Source organism: Capsicum annuum, chromosome 7 (assembly GCF_002878395.1).
Source record: "Capsicum annuum cultivar UCD-10X-F1 chromosome 7, UCD10Xv1.1, whole genome shotgun sequence".
In the NCBI taxonomy this organism is placed as follows: Eukaryota; Viridiplantae; Streptophyta; class Magnoliopsida; order Solanales; family Solanaceae; genus Capsicum; species Capsicum annuum.
The window spans coordinates 177,913,056-177,931,387 of NC_061117.1; the positions used below are offsets into that span (position 1 = coordinate 177,913,056).

The 18,332-nt window shown below is 31.0% G+C and overlaps 1 long non-coding RNA gene across 1 annotated transcript; it reads left to right on the forward strand.

Annotated features, from left to right (window-relative positions):
• The first annotated feature begins 9,870 nt into the window (after positions 1-9,870).
• On the forward strand, positions 9,871-12,284 carry LOC107878102. Its single transcript, XR_001676728.2, has 2 exons — positions 9,871-10,701; positions 11,992-12,284. It is a non-coding gene; the product is annotated as an uncharacterized LOC107878102 (long non-coding RNA).
• The last annotated feature ends 6,048 nt before the right edge of the window (positions 12,285-18,332 follow it).

The window sequence follows — 18,332 nt, forward strand, 5'->3', positions numbered from 1 at the left end:
GTTCTTAAATTTCAAGGCGATCTTTATAATTAAAAGTTCTTAATTAGGATTGATTGTCAAGCTACAAAATTTATCTTTACCATTTGATTTTGAAATCTAATATTTAAAAGGGTCAGATAATAGTCTACCCGATTTTTAAACTCATGAATTTTTAAGCTAATGTTTTCTCTTATGGATTTCAGGATGGCCTCACGAGGATCTTCTTCTTCGTTCAGAGGAAGAGGTAGAAGAAATTCACCAAAAGGCAGAGATAATGTCCTCGCCCAAATTAGAAATCAGAGGCTGATATCCTCGAGCATTGCAAGTTCACGTTCTTTTGGTATAAATACAGATGAACAAACATATCAAGAATTTTTAGAATTCATGAAATTCAAATCTAAGAAACAAGGGGATAATGAGGTCCCTTCGTATTCAAGTATTATTAATGATGACAATAGGAATACTGAGTTGTATGAATGCAACAAGACAGAGGAAGTCATAATTTTCCTTGAAAATCATGATCTTCGATGGAAAGATAATCCTTGGCAGTTAATGCAAAGGTATTTGGATAATACGTTTTATGTTGCGGTATCTTACAAATATCGCAAACATTATCAATCCATATTATCTGCAATAGGTTCTGTAAAAATCCAACATTTATATGCTAACATCCGGCATTAATGCCAAGATTGGACTCATAACTGCAGCATCTTAATATACAGACCTCTGCAACAATAGAGGTTTACTATTCTTATTAATAACAAGATTTCATTTCATGCATGTAACATATTCTGCTATAGTTCCACACTAGGAATTTTAGCCCATCATAGGCTAGAGATAATAAAGTTTAAATTAAAATTAAAATGCAAAAAATTAAAAATAACCTTAATATGGATGGGATTGTGCTCAAAACCAAAATCTTTTATTTCAAATCAAGATATATATTACAAGGGAGAGAGAGTAGTAAGAGAGAGTGTGGTGGTTCTAAAAACCTGCCTCTAAAAAATAAAAATGAGCTCCTTATATAATGGATGTTCTATACAAAAGACAAAACAAGAAATGGCCTTTACTATTTATAAACAACCCTTACTTTTTTAGAAAGCTAGATGTCCTTTACTATTCACAAATGACTCTTGCTTTTTCAGAAAGCTGCTTTCATTTTGTCTGCCATCATATCTTTCAATAATTTCAACATTGGCGGGACCCTCCATATTCTTATGTCATTTTTTCCCTTTATTTTTTGCAGTGCTGGAAGATTCTTCCATGGTTGTTTGGAATATTCACAAATAGTCATCCAAATCTATATATATTATTTTTTTCCTTTTATTTATTTTATTTTATTATATAGAAGAGTGAAGAGTGGAACGACCAAGAGTATATTTATCATTTGAAAAAAAAAATCTTGCCTAATTATGTCAAGGGCAATATTGTAATTTTGATCAATATTAATGACATTTACCAATTAGCTATCCTATAGTTTGGGGATTTTCCTCAAATTTCCTAAAAAAAATACTGAACGCCTCAAAAGTATTCTTCTCTTTTAATTGGCATGCAATGTCATTAAAATCACATTTTTTAAATAATAAATTATTTAATTCAAAAAACTCATTTAACCAAAATTATAACTTTATTCTTTTCTAAAAAATGCATTAATTTAATTTTCATGCTTGAAAATTCTTTGTCATACATATTTACCATATTATTTTACATGCAAATTAAAATCTCTAGATAACTTATTTAATTTAGTGATATTATTTTTTAGAAAATAATTATTTTTTAAGGCAATTGTATATAAAAACCTGAATGGTTGTCTAGAAAAATAACTCTAAAAAATAAAAATACCAAGGAGTGAGAATTCTTCTTAATAAATTAATGTACCTTTTAAACAAAACTAAGATTATAATTTTGGTTAAATGAGTTTGCTAAGTTAATATGTCTATTATTTGTTAAAAAATGATGGTTTACTTATGCCAACTAGAAGAGGAAGAGACTTTTGAGGTATTTAGTGATTTTTTGAGTAAATATTGATAACTGAGTAATATTATTGTCTTAGCAAAAATAAAAGTGACTTTTATAAGTGATTCCAAAAACATGAATAACAATTCAAAAAAATAACTTTAGAAAAATAAAAAGTTTAAGAAATGGTAAAAGATTTTTAAGCATGAAAATTTCCACTTAATAAATTAATATGTTTTTCTAAAGAAAAGAATAAGAATATAATTTTGACTTAATAAGTTTAATGAGTTAAATAAGTATATTTTTAAAAAAAGTTTTACATGGCCTGCCAATTAGAAGAGAAAGAGGTGTATGATATTTAGTTGTTTTTTTAGATTAATAGTGATAAATGCAAATGTTTATTAAATATTTCTGAGTAGCTATATCTTAAAAACTAATATTATGCTACATCATCAACTTTTTAGTTGTAGGTTCTTTATGTAGAGATGAGAAAAAATATATAGTTTAAAGTGCAATAGATGTGAATTTTTTGTCAAAACCACAATCACATTAGATAGAAAAAGATGAAAAAAGATTTTCGAGAAATAATCTACAGAATCAGTTGTCCTAATTGTTGACAATCGAGGTACAAACTCTCAATTTAAGTTCTAAATTTTATCTAGCATTGGTCAAAGAATGATTTCCATTCTCGCTCTTAAATTGGTTGTTTCCGAATATTGAATTAACTGTGTTTTCTTTTACTTGTGTAGTGTTATTCTTATTTCAATATGACCTTTTTTATGCTAGATATTTTGTAAAGAATAAAACTTTATTTTTTATTTGTATATTATGGTTGTTATAAGGTATGTATGTCAATTTAATTTTCAAATAATGGGTGCAACTAAAATTAAACACAAATGAAACTATATTTGAATTCAAAATATTGGGTCCGTGCATTGCATGGGCATACTTATCTAGTAATGTAAGAAGTACGCAACACTCATGACCTCGTGAGAGTCGTACAATTCTAAATTATTCGTGATGATGAGAAATTTAAGCAGAATTGACCATGCTCCTTTACATGTCTTTTGATGTCAACTATTAAAGAAAGAACATAATAATATATCATCATACCACCTAAAATATATACAAAGACAGTACTCTATAATCTATGGTACATTTTATCTAAATCATCCCAAATAAACTCAAAGTAAAGCTTTATAATTTGGGAAGATTGTTGTTGTCATACGTTCTTTGGCAATTTACTAGAAATGTTTGCTTAGTTAATGGTGGGTATTTATAGTTATTTCTAGGGGAAAGGGTCAGATATACACCTCTACTTTCGTTTATTGATTAAGTTTGCCTCTAATTATACTATAGGGTTAAATGTACCCCGCCGTTATCAAAGTATTCAAACATACCTCTCATTTGAATGGAATCTCAAAATACTATATTCTGTTTTGATGATGAGCACCAGACAACAAGGGACCGGGTCCCTGGGTCGTCAAGGAAAAATACAGCTGTCACAAGGTTTGCGCAGTGTTGTCTTCTAGTGTAACAAACTGCGCAGGTAAGCTTGTACCTCTCAGGACACTTGGCCTAATTAGATTTCGACCCTAATCATTATTCCACTATAAAAGGAAAAGAATGTTTCTCAAATTGGTGAGTTTTCATGATCCAGATTATTCTACTCAGTGTTCTTGAGTAGAGTTATGGTTTGCAACTGAATTACTCGCATTATAAGAGTAATGTTTTTCTTTGCTTTCTTGAGTGGGCTTAGGTAGAGTTACCTAAGATTGATATTAGTTAGAGTTAATCAATATCAAGTTGTGTTCTTGGCAGAGTTTTCAAGGTAGGATTGTAGTAGAGGTATTACAAGCAGGTGGAACCTAGAGTTAGGTTCATTGAAGTCTGTAATCAAGAATTTGATTATAGTGGTTGTGGGTGCTTGTGAGGATATTTTTCTCCTTTGAGCAAGGAGGTTCCACGTTAAAATCTTGATTTTTTTTTAACTTTCTACAAAGTTTTAAGTTTACTATGCTTTGTTATTTGATTGCCCGTGACTGACTTTAAGGGACCTGGTCCCTCACTGTGTGGTGCAACCTCCCCGAATTTTATCAATTGGTATTAGAGCCAAAACACTCTAAAAGGTTAACACCTAAAGTGATTTGGTCATCATGGCTGCTCCACCTAAGCTGGAAGAAGGGCAATCTACAAGACGACCTAGATTTAATGGACAGTTTTTTGGGTGGTGGAAAACAAGGATATTTGACTTAATTATGGCTGAGAAGAGTGAACTGATGGATGTAATACTAGATGGTCCTCATATGCCCGTTAAAGAGGTCATATAAGGAGAAATAACTAGGATGGTTATTAAAAGAAAGAGAGAATATAATGATGAAGACAGTAAAAAGGTGGAAAAGAATAACAAGGCCAAGAAGCTGCTAGTTTGTGGCATAGGGCCTAATGAATACAATAGGATTTCTGCATATGAAAATGCAAAAAAAATCTGGGATTGCTTGAAACAACTCATGAAGGGACCTCTGATGTGAAGGATTCAAAAGTTGATATGCTGACTACACAGTATGAAACCTTCACCATAAAAGAAGGAGAAACTACCCAAGAGATGCATACAAGATTCACTTTAATCACTAATGAGTTGCATTGTTTAGGAGAAGTGATTCCTTTGTACAAAAAGGTGAGAAAAATTTTGAAGGTTCTGCCTAAATCCTAGAAAAGCAAAGTAGATGTTATCACTGAGGCAAGGAACTAGAAAAATCTTACCATGGATGAGCTTATTGGTAATCTAAAAATACATGCACTCAAGAAGCATCAAGGGCAAAAGAAGAAGGAAGTAAAAATAGAGAAATCTCTGGCATTAGAGGCTTCTAAGTCAGATTCAAGTGAGGAAGACACAGATGCTACCTATTTAGCAAAAATAATTGTTAGAGTAATGAAGAAAAGTGTCCAGTTTCAAAGAAGAGAAGCAATAGCAAGAAGGGAGGCTCTGTTGAAGTTTGTCACAAGTGTGAAAATCCTGAGCATTTCATTAAAGACTGTCCAATGCATAAAGTAGATTACCAGGAATATCTCAAGTATGGAGGTGACAAAGAAAAGAATAGGTACCAAGTCCCTGTAAAGTCAAGAAGAAAGGTTGTAGCTGATTTTAAAGTTAAGCAGGCATTAGCTATCTGGGGGGATTCCTCCAGTGAATCTGGGAAGGATGAGAAGCATGAGGATATTTCTATGCTGGCAGTGGAGGATGATAAAGTGACCTTTGATTCCTTGTTTGCTCTCATAGCAAACACTGAAGATGAAGACGAAAATGAGGTAAAACTTTCTGACATTAAAGAAAGTTTGAAAAACTACTCTGCTAAAAAGATAAAAAAGCTAAAAAAAATATGCTGATTAATTCTATGTGTGAAATGTCTGCTGAAAAAATACTTTAGAAGAAAAGGTAAAAAGTCATGATCTTGAGTTAATTGCTTTAACTCTCCAAATATCTAAAAATCAGGAACATATTACTAATTTAAAATATGAAAATCTGAATTTAGTAAGTTAACTGGAGAAAGGAGATGATGCTTGTGATAAAGAGAAGAATAATGCTCTAGGAAAAAAATAGAAGACCAGGAGCTTGAGTTGATAGCTTTGACTCTCCAAATATCTGAAACTGAGGAATAAGTGCCAAGTTGAAATCTGAAAATCTGAGTTTGATGAGTCAATTAGAGAAAGTAGATAATTCAAATGATAAAGGGAAGAAAGAAGCATCAAAGTTTCAAATTGAGTTTAAAGAAAAATTGAAGGATTCCCAAAAGCATCTTATGACTGCACTCTAAAAGAATGAGGAGTTAGAAAAGGACCTGATTCGTCTAAGAGAAGAACTTAGTAAATCTCTATAATGGACCACATCTTCATAGATTTTTTATAATATAACTAGACAAGGTTTTAAAAATAGTAAGGGCCTTGGGTATCAGTATAAAACTCAATCATATGATTCTCAAGTCAAGGTTGTTCAAGATGTCAGAAACAAATCCCAAAAACCTCTATGCACCCATTGTGGGAGAGATGGTCACATAAAAGAAAACTGTCAACGTTGGAATAAAGCTAAAATGATTAGTGTTAGATATATCCAACAAGGGCATATCTATCCTAAGAGTTCTAAGACTTTGAAGGATATGAGGAAGTTCTCATTACCTAGATGGGAAAAGAAAGATCTGATCAAACCTCTATCTTCCTACTGAGAACTCAAACTCAAATGAGTTTCCAAATCTAACAAATGATGTTGTTTGCAGTTGGGTAAAGAGAATTACAGTCAGAACTGTTTCATTGATAATAAATGTTCAAAGTATATAACTAAAGGGTCTGACTGTGTTCACTATCACAAGAGATTTCAAGGTGAAAGTGTCTTATTTTGAAAAGGCAATCAGGTTAAATTCTCATCTGATAGAGATACTGTGTCAAGCTTGAAGTTTGAAAAAGTTATTCCCAAGTCTAGGAGATCAAAAACATATTGGGAGATGTAAGTTTCACATTTTTGGCACAAGTATATTTCAAAGGACCTAGTCCTTGGGATGTCAAAGCTGAAATGTGCAGACAACAAGTCCAAAATAGAAGAGAAAAGGAGTATAGGCATGTCATTGTGGAAGATTGCTCCAGGTTCACCCAAAAAATATTCCAAAAATCAAGGATGAAATCTACGGGGCTCTGGTTGTTTTTTCCAGCAAACTCAAATAAAGCTGCATATAAGGAAAATTAACAAAGTTAAAAGATTTTAAGTATGGGACCTAGTCCTCAGATCTATGTTCAAAAAAATTTGGAATGGAATGGTGTATTGGAGCAAACAAGCTGAACCTGAGATTGATTAAGTTAACCTAACCTACTAAATGAATCAACCATTCTTCCCAAAACATGGCTATGATAAGGTGGCAGGTATCTTTGGTAAGGTAGGTGCACAATGGTGTAACTCAGTACTATACCTTTGCAGGTATATACCCATGAGAACAATTTTGGAGGAAAACAGTTGAGGCAATCACAATTTGAGGATTTTCTGAAGAAAGAAAGGGACCCGGTACCATCTCTCAAGTTTAGTACTAATATAGTGTACTTTTATAATCATAAAAGTTTGTCTAAAAGGCCACACATCCTTTCTCTTCTATGCAAAAGCTGTCAATTCACAACAATGTGAAGAGTCGCTCCTATTAAATTCAGATACGTCATTTTAAAAGGGCACTCTTTAATAACAACGGCTACCTCACTCATATCATTAAACCAAACTTATCTTATCTTACTCTGCTCCAAAATTAACTCAAATCATCTCCTTCAATCATCGTTTTCCTTTGAGTTAAACTAGTCTTCTTTTCTTTCTCTCACAACATCCTTAAAATGGAAGATACTTTCACTTTTTCAACTCCAGTTAAGTACCTTGAGCTCATATAACCCTTGAAAATCTATCATAATAGTCCCAAATCGATCTTTCTGATAGCTTAACACCCAAATCTATAAAATACATTTCCTTGAGTCTTCAACTGGATCCTGTACCAGAAATTCTAGAACCTCTAAATGAGTTTGTCCCTATTGAAACTCTATCTACCATTAATCTTTCTGCTGATTCATCAATGGTCAAGGATTTAAATCCTGGCTTTGGTTTACCAATCGAACTAGAAATCCCTCAATCCGTAGAAGAATTTAAAACACCTAAAGTTCTTCAAATCATCATCTATACTGAAAAATTAGAAAATACTGAGCTCTTAGAAACTACTCAAGTACTTGGTTCGCCTACTTCTTTTGAGTCAAATCCTATCTTTGCTCAATTGTATGATGAAGAAATACCTATTAAGAGGTCTGATCTTTCCAGCAGTATAGACTAGGTAGCTGAGAATTTGCTTTTACTTGCTTATGATTCCAAGGAAAGCTCAATTAGTGTTGAAGAGCAAACAAATGGTAAGAAGAAAGATCTGACTATGGGTGGAGAAACTGTGCTACCTCTAAATGAGGAAGATGAGAATGAACCACTTTTGAGATGGCCTGTGAAAAAACAAAGAGGCAGTAAAGGCAAGGAGAAAGTAATTGATTCTGGTATAAAAGTTACTAGATTCTGTTGACACCCAATTTTGACTCGCTCTTTTCCTCTAATTATTTTTTCGATGCTTCTTGGCCCTAAATATTTTTTCAAAAATAAATTCATATTTTTATTTTTATTTTTGTGAATTTTGAGAAGAATAAAAAAGAGGATTTATTTTCCTATCATATTGTAAAACACTTAAATTAAATATTTTAAATTAATTATTTTAACATTAAAATCACACAAAAATATTTTAATCGCATTTGTATTTTTCTAGCATCTTATTATATTCAGTCGATACTTTGTGACTACATATATATTCTTATATATACTAGTTTAGGTGTAAGCGTCTTGCGCGTGTACCTCACTTTAATGAGTTCAAACGTTATACTAAATAGGATAATTGTTTAAATAATAAAGAAGAATACAATAATTAGATTTAACATCTTTTGAACATGTAAAGATGGAGAATTTATTTATCAAACCTAACTTTTACCAAAAATATTTTTAATCATCCGACACTCATCCACCACTTGTAAACAATAACAAAATAATACGATAATAGAGATATCAAAATAATACAATTAAACCTAACCTTTACATAAAAAAATTCCTCAAAGCCGATCAACATTTATCTATCACCTATAAATTGCAATAAAATAATACGATAAAAGTGATATCAGAACAATACAATTAAACTTAAATTTCACGCACAAAAATTTCTCAAAGCCGATCGAGATTTATCTACGAACTGTAAATTACCACAAAATAACAAACTAATAAAGATATTACAATAATACAATTAAACCTAACCTTTAGCTCAAATTTTTTTTCTAAGTTGACCCACATTCATCTAACATCTGTAAATTAAAATAAAACAATAAGATAAAAAAGATATTAAAACAATACAATTAAACCTAACCTTTACATAAGAAATTCTTCAAAGCCAATCGAATCAAGCATCTACCAATTTAGACATGCAATCAAATCAAGTTAGATGAGCATCAATCATATTCTTTCAATAGATAAATCGGTTTGTTCTCTAGTTTAATGTACATCTCAATATTTATAGAAGTATTTCCCTAATAGAGTCCTATTTTAAGAGTATTTTTCTAATTAAACAGTAGAAAGGAAAATATTAGTAATTAATTCTGCTACCATATATTTTAGGAGTATCATATATTTTAGAAAGTCTAATAAAGAAGAAACTATTAATTAATTCTCCTGCCATATATTTTACGAGTCCCATATATTTTAGGATGTCTAGTTAATATAGCAAAAAATAATTAGATAATAAATTAAAAAATATAGTGAAAAAACAGTTTTGTCTAAAGAAAAGTCTTTTAATGAATGACAAAAAATTCAAATCACTTTTCTAAGGTCTTCATACTTTTAATATATTATAGATATAGATTATAGATATATGTATTACCGTTATTATATTATTACATATATATACGCTTATATATATATATATATATAAATACATACATATTATTGTCAATATTACATTGCAAAATTATTAAATCAGACGCGTATACAAATTACGTCTATAATTTATACGTTATACTAAAAATAATTTTAGGATAGTAAGAAATATCGATAAAATTAATTTTTATAGAAAAGAGCATTTAGACCAACTTTAATTTAATTTCAACTTTATTTTACCCAAACCCAACTCTAACCCATAAAATTTCAGCCGAAAAGCCCAAAATTGGCCAAAACTCGATCCATATCCATTTCCACCTCATCGTCCACCCCACACGATATCCACCAATCTTATGCTGCCATGTCAGTAAAGAAACACTATTCTCACCCTAACAAACAAAAATTGATCTGGTCTGTCAATTTATTTCTAATCTAATGGTTCAAAATTTTTCTATTATTTGTGTGTGTCTATATAAATATATGTATTATCTTTATTTTTATTATTTTTTATTTATTCTTAAATTAAATCTGAACCGTCCGATCAAACGATCGGACAGTCCGAGTTTCAGTCAACTAATCAACCACAAACAACTTTTTCTCATCCCAAAGAACCAAATACGCGTCCTTTCTCCATCAGATCCGCGTGATCCATCTTCTCAAGAGGGCAAAGTTATGTCTCATTCATCTTTCCAAAAAAAGAACGACAACACTTCCCCTTCTCTTCCCCATCTCCTTTCTCTCCCCCAAATCGGAGTGGCTAGCGGCCAAAGCTGCCGCAACCCTACCGCCAGCCTACCAAGATTTGCCCCTTCTCAGCTAAGTCCAACTCGTGACTCCACGAAACCAAAAAAACAGCCCCAAATTAGTGAATAACGGGAAGATAGGTTCAAATAGCCATTAAAATCTCTGAAAAAGCTGAGGATATGGGAAAAAAGGAGGTCCTTTTCGGAATCAAATTTCAAACACTCATCCTTCCCATGTTTTCTTAAAATTGCTGTTTCGAATCCGCAATTGGGGTCGAGATTTCAGGCTATAAATAACCAAATCCCGTCCCCATGAGCAGCAGCAGAGAGAGGTCGAAAAAGGGAAAAAAGGGCTGGAAACAAGCTTCAAAAATCGGTATGGAAAAAGAAGAGTGAAGAAAAAAAATCAATGAGTAAGTTTTTGGAAACATAGTAAAGGGGGTTTCAGAAACCAAAAGTTTCTTTTTTTCAATTTTTGGTACGAATTCGGAGTTTCGGATTGAGTTTTGTCATTGGAACCTTGACGTTAGGCCCGAGTTTTCTGCCCGAAAAAAGGTGCACATCCGCCCCCCTTTCGTTCCCTTTTGCTTACTTTTCCTTGATCTACTCTAATTCTATAACGCTGGTCTGAAGTAATATTGTTTTTTGCTATGCTTTGGTCCCGTGAATGAGTGTTCGGGTCTATTTTCCAGATTATATTTGCGTGCATACAAGTTCATGGGTACGAAATGTAAGACATGGTTTGATTTCAATTTTGATTGTGGTATTGCTGTTCGTTTTTCGTAAAATCAGTCCAGCACATATTTTATTTTAAGTTTCCATGGCTGCCCGTTTCACGTGGATAGGGTGTGGGAGCGTTTGTTGGTATTATAGCAAAGGTTCGTTCCGAGTAGTTTGCTGAAAAACAGTCAAAGACGGGAAGTTGGAATTTGACATCGTTCTTTAAATTAGCCGGCTAAAGCTTGCGTATATTTTGACCTAAGATGTTAAAAACAATTGTTACCATTTCTTAATTTTATGTGCACTGTACTACTTGAACTAAAATGAGTAGGGGAATAGCTCAATTCACTTTCGTTTCACTTCTGCACATGGTCCAAAAATGGAAGTAATATAATTCATTTTGTGAAGGTGCTTCACCCCTTAAGTATATTTAACATTAGCTTCACATAAATATTTTTCATATGATCACAATTTGTAAGAACCTTGTTTAGAGCATGTCCGAAAAAAAGAAGAAGAGAAAAGACGGTCGTAGCATGCATATCTCATTTCAATATTTATTATGGGAGCATGCTGTAATATCTTATTTAAATTTGTTAATTGTTTTTCTTGTCCCCTTGAATCAAAACAACTAGATTTATAGATAGGGACACATGAGTGAAGCATCTTTACTAATGTTTAATACGCAGCATCTTTACTAATGTTTAATACGTGCTTGTATTGGTAAGTGACTATGTTCTTTTGAAGCCTACCTTGATAAAGTTAATAGTAAAAATATATGTTTCTTTAGATAGACAGTGTGTGACTTTGTTGCTAATATTACTCACGCACACCTGAGTTAGATGATGATTTTTAGCAAGTGGAGATCATAGGTCTTGATTGATGTCATTCTACTATTATTATGATTCTATATTCATGTAAATAGTTATAGATTTTAGGGTACTATCTTCTTACAATTGCTCGAAGGTATGACTTGGGTGCTTACATAGTTGAATGTCTCAACACTAGGTCGCAATCTACGTTTTAGTATTAGAGCATTTATTTGTTATCATTAATCTATTTCTATATTTAATCTCGTATCTAATCCTTATCTTTCCCTTTTTTTATATGTGAAATTGGGAGTTGAAGTTTCAATTGAAACTCGTCTTGATCCAATTGTCGGGTCAAACGCTACTAGGATTGCAGAGCTTTGGAGTCCCGCAAATTAGAAGCCCAAAACTCCTAAACAGAGTCGAGGATCCCTTAGCCGCTTTTTCCTTTAATTTATTTATATTATGCTACACTTTTCTTTAGAATGATAACTAACTTTATTTTATTATAAACTTTGTGTAGGATAACTTGATTTGGTTGTTGCTCTATAATTACTTTGTTATGTGTCGATCTTTTATAATAGGATAGCGTTCTCATGTTGTCTCGATTAACACTTGATGAATTAACTCATAAAGGTAAATTTTTCACCAAAGTTATGAAATAAAAATTAAAATAGTGCAAAATTATACTGCATAAACGTAATATCGAACTACTTACATATAAATCAATAACAAATTCTTTGACTATATGAATATTTTCATATCTCATATAAAATTGAGAGTTCTTTTATTGCTTAACTGAAAAATAGAACTATTAAGGACCCAAATCGATAAGAAATATCTTATTGACTTGGTTATTAATTTAGCATGTTTAGAAATCAAAAATTGATGAATCGAATCGGTAATGCATAAAATTGAACTATAAACCAACTGATAAGCACCCCTTAATTGTTATCATAGAAGTCTTTGTATTCATAATTCAAAATAAAAAAGAATGCAAGAAAAATTTGTTTGTAGTTCAAATAGAAAATAAAAAAATAAAGACTTTAAAATCAAATGAAGCCCAAAGTGTTCTTTTGTTTTTTAACTCAATATATACCCTATTATCTTAAAAATTTGCATAAAAACTATAAAATTCTTAAGATAATAGGGTGTATATTGAGTTAAAAACTATAAAATTCTTTTGAAAGGAGCAAACTTGTGGCAACAAAAAAGAGAATCATCATTCTTATAATATAAACCTTAATTTCTAGGCAAGGTAAACATTTCATTTTTTCAGCTACTCCATTCGAAAGCAACACACTTGTCTTCTCCAATTTTTCAATTAGAAATTTTTTATTGATAGAGAAACACAAGAAATTATTGAAAAGGAATTAACCATTGTCAGTTGTTGATTGCCTGTAATTCAAAAACAACCTTTAAATTTATTACTGATGATAATGAATGAAAGATACGACTTCAATCATAATCAAGATAAGAAGAAAAGTATAGCCGAAGGGGCACCTTTTTTGTGAAAGTTTGATCAAAATATTATTTAAATAAAATTATAGAAATTCTGTTCATATATATAAGGTAAAATTCTAATTGATTTAGAAGTTCAAAACCTTTTTCTTAAAGAAAGAAATCATCTAAATATGATAAAATTTTATTTTTATTTCATAAATTATTTATCAATATTAAAATAATATGAATTTCAAATAGAAACTCACAGTTTTTTTTTGTCCTTTTTTTACTTTTTTGTTTCAAGACGTGTATGTTTTGCTTTTTTTTTTTTTTTTTTTTTTTTAAATTTAACTTTGTATGTTTTCTTTTATTTAGGGCCCGTTTGGCCATAAATTTTTTCCCCTTTTTTCTGAATTCTTTTTCATCTTTTTCACTTTTCTGAAAATTGTGATGTTTGATCATGAAAATTCAACAAATTATTCCGGAGTTAGATTCCAAAAATTGAAAACAACTTTTTGTTGTTTTCACAATTTTTCACTTCTATTTCCAACTTTCATTATTATTACATGTAATCCCAATCTTTAAATTTTTACACAAACCCCTCTTATAACTACAACCAACCACCAAAAATATTTTATTATTTGTTTTCTATGGTACAACATCATTTTTAATTGTTACTGATATTCTAATTCTTTTTCTTCTTTTAACCAAAATTTACTAACGTGAAGTAAAAAATAATAAATGATAATCTATGGCGAATATATCAACTTTTGTTTTAAATGAACTATATTATAGAAATATAAAGCCTAGTACATTATGTTATTTAAAAATGAGAAATTTAATATTTTTTTCTTGTCATTCTAATTTTCTGTATCTGTCATATAATGACTATGATGATTTTAATAAATTATTAAAAAGTGGTCAATAAAGTCGCATATCAAACATAACGTAACGATTCATATTGAGGAATACCTTATTTTGGTTTTATGAATTTTGAACAAAGACAAGTGTGGTAATTAGCTTAACAAAAGTTTGTTCTCTTTACCCCAAAAAAAAAAAAAATATTCAAGAAAAATCAATATCATATGTGATTATCTACAACTTTACATACTCAGTACATATTTCGTACTGACATCCCCCATGGGAGACCTGTATTTCATGCTGCAGGCACAGGTACCTCAGCTCATACACCGCACAAGTAGGAGCCAGGATATCCAGCTTCTTTTGGTGAGCTCCAGTTTGCTTCGGGGCTTTCTGTGTCATATCCAGCCACTTTTGGTATTGTATAGAAGTTAGTTATATGGCGGGGTGTATCCCGACCTTAGTTAAACTCTGTGTATTGTCTAAAGGCTTTATAGACCTAATGTACAGTCAAGGTGGTGTTTTGTTAATAGACGTGATGCTCCAACGACCAAGTATTGTATATACATATATATGTGTGCTCGAGCTTATACAGGTGATTATTTCCTTTTATATGCGACATGATGCTGTCCGAATTTCAGGTTGTCATAGAGGTATGCATGGAAAGTATAAGGTTATGAGCTGGTTCTCTCGGGCCTCCTCTGTTACGGATGCCAGTCCGCCCCAATAGGATTTTAGGCGTGATAGGTCCGCCTCCATCTTTCATGAATACCAGTAAAAATATATATGCTCTTGTTGGATCTACTCTGCAGATGTGCTCAACTCAGCAAAGCAATCATTGAACTCAATCATTTGTAGTGTCATAATATTTACAAATTCTACTGGGATTTCTTTTAGCCTCAAGAAATGTGATAAAAAGAGACTCTAAAGGGCAGAAAAATTATCCTCTGTAGCATTCCAACAAGCTACTTTGCGTACGTAGAAGAAACGGTGAAATGGGTTAGGGTTTTACTGTGATTAAAATGGGTCTTGGGTCGGATTTAGGGTCGGGTCAGGTATAAAAGAGTAGGGTGATTATTATTTTTTTTTGCTTATGTGGCAATCATTTACTTATGTGGCCATTAAAAATTTAAAAAAGAAAACAAAAAGAGACTTCTAAATTTCCAGCAGGTCACTTAAGGTTAAAGGGGTATATTTGCTCCTAAAATATAACGGCGAGGGCATATTTGGATCAAATTCATAACGGAGGGCATATTTGATCCTTTTCGCAAAGTTTAGGGGCATATTTGACCCTTTTTCTTTATAAAAATAACATTAGATAATATATTTAAATAATAAGTATTTAAGTATTTATAGATTTTGTGAATGAAATATTATCCTATAATGCCTACAAAATTTGAGATGTGACACAAATTGTTGAAAACACAATGTTAAGTTAACATTATGAAAAAGAAATTAATATATAAAAAATAGAAGAGCAATCAATATTGTAATTAATGCAAGAATAAAAAAGTAACTAAAATTAACTATATTTAAAAGGGATAATTATGAGTAGCCATATTTACATGCATTTACTATTTATATTTTAAAAGGTATAACTTATCAAAAATATATATTTACTTTCTGTAAACAATGAATATAAAAATTTAGCATATTTAAGCCTTAAATATTAGTGTCATAGTTAAATATTTATTTTTAAATGCTAGGAATGTGTTCTACACGTACGTCTCGAATCAATCATAAAAGTGTGTGTGTGTGTATATAAAATTATTAGAAAGTGCTAATTAACTTTAAAATAAATGAATCATTTGGATGACTCTAATTTTGGCTTATATACAAAAGAAAAAATGAAAAATAGATAACAGACAGGAGGTTTGGGAATCCCAATTTTGAACTATTATTTTAAATGAAAAAAGATGTTTTCAAGTTGCAAAACATCATCTATGAGAGAAAGATATTTAAATAGATAATAGAAATTAAAATTATCTCTGAAAAGATTGTTTGATCATTATTTTGTATGTGTGATAATCATTAGAGCCTGTACCAAAAAAGAAAAAAGACAATCATTATTAATAAACATAATGATATGCTCAATCTCATGATTTATTCACAACTAAAATAATTGCATATAAGCAAATATTAAAAGAGAATTCATATCACGAAGAAGATTAGAAAACCCTAAAAATCCAAGGAGAAAAATTTAATTAATCATCAATTAAAATCAAAAAAAAAATGAGAAGAATAAGAAGAAAACAAATAAGTAGAAGAATTACACATATTTTTTCAATAAGAATTGATAATATAACTACTTAAATAGAATTATAGACATTCTCTCTTTATATAAGGTAAAATTCTAATTGATTTAGAAGTATAAAATATTATTATTTTTTATCTAAATAAAATATAATATTTTTTCTTTCAATGCATAGATTTTAAAAAAATATATATTTTATTCCTGAAAATCTTTCCTTAAAAATTTCCGTAACAATTAGTGTTTTCTTGCGTTTTTTCTTAACCTTAAATTTTCATTCTTAATTTTTTTTCCTTTCCATGAATAGTTTACCCTAAATATTTATATAGTTTCCCTGAATTTTTATTTCCATGAATATTTTTTACCCTAAATCTATAACTTTTTTTTTTGTTTTCGTACCCCATGAATTTTGATTCTTTTTTCTTTTATCCTAAATATTTGAGTAATAATTTAATATTAATTATTAAAAAAAAAAGTAAAAAGACGATTTTGTTTATTGTGGGGTGTTTTAACAAAGGGTAAAAAGTTCAAATCACTTTTCTAAGGGTCTTCACACTTTTAATATATTATAGATTATAGATATAGATATAGATTTGTAAATTATAATACCACACTTTTCACATTTAAAATACATGTATATTTTTGCAATAATTATGTTCCTTCCGTGTACATGGTAGCGTCACATTTTCTATACCTTAAGTTTCTCCCTAAAAAATATTAAATAACAATAATAAAGGATTTCTTATCATCATTTTAGCAAATAACGAAGCAATAATTTTTTCCTAACTTGAGATTAAGAACTATCTTCGGATAGGCTATGAGCTGTGCCTAACACCTTCCTCTCGCATAACCAAAATCCTCACTCATAATCTCAAAATATTTTCGAAAGACCAAAATAGAGTTTTCTACAAAAAATGGATTTTTCCTAAAAAATTTAGGTGGTGACTCTAATTTTTTTTTTTCAATACCCTAGAGTCATGACACAGGTCACCACATGTTGTGTGCTATTCCAACCGGTTCGAAATAGGGAGCAATAGTATGGTGTTGGCGACTTTGCTGGGGATTTTAATGAACTTATGTTTTTACCTTAACATGCTTAGTTTAGGATTATCATGCTTTTGTTTTGTTTTTTGCTTTATATGTGTTTATATCATGCTTTGTGTGAAAGGACACCAGCCAAATCCAAAATTGCGTTCCTTATTTGTTTGAACAACACTACTTGGTACTACTTTATCACTTGTCTTTTTCTATCGAAACTTTAGTTGTACACAATTCACGCGCTGTGGTTCACACGGGGTGTGTCTTACACTCCTCCAAATTATCTTTGGATTCTTTAGTTTCAGAGTCGGTGCAATTAGGTTAGTGCATCTTCTCGCAGCTATTCAGTCCCACTCTTAAACATTTAGGAAAAAATCTTACTCTAGAAATAGGTCATATTGCATACACCTTAGGTGAGATGGTCTAAGGTATTGTCATCGCAATCAGGAAACCACCCTTTTATCAAAGGTTACAAACTTGTCGACATATTTTTGTGTGAAGATTAGTGTGAACGATCCAAACTAAAACACATAATTGATTTGAGATAAACGGCTTATCATATCCTTTACCATTTCTTTAAGATGGATACCAACCAAACCCTACCAAACATTCAAATGATTGCCTCAGTCCCCCAAAGCTTACAAAACTGGTGGCAAAACATTCGGGCCATGCATGGAGCTGAGTTAGAGAACGCTTAGGCTCTTTAGTACTACTCATGGATATTCGAGCCAATGGAGTGCTCGTGAAGATATTGGTTGAGTTTTGTGATCCATCCACTGTGAGATTTTAGTTTGCAAACTTTAAAATTACCCCAACTTTGGAAGACATCAGCAGTCTTACGGATTTTCCTCTTGAAGGGAGAATACCGTTGGCCCTGTTAGCCATGACCGACAATGGTTTTTTTCATACTTTGGGTTTAAGGGCAGACCGGGCACCAACGATCATCATAGATGGTTGGGTTAACTTGGGCTACCTATTACAAAGATTTGGATATCAAATGAGCTTATGACCATCACTTAAAGGACTTTGCCTGTAGCAGAGCAAGGTGGGAGAGTGTTAACCACATG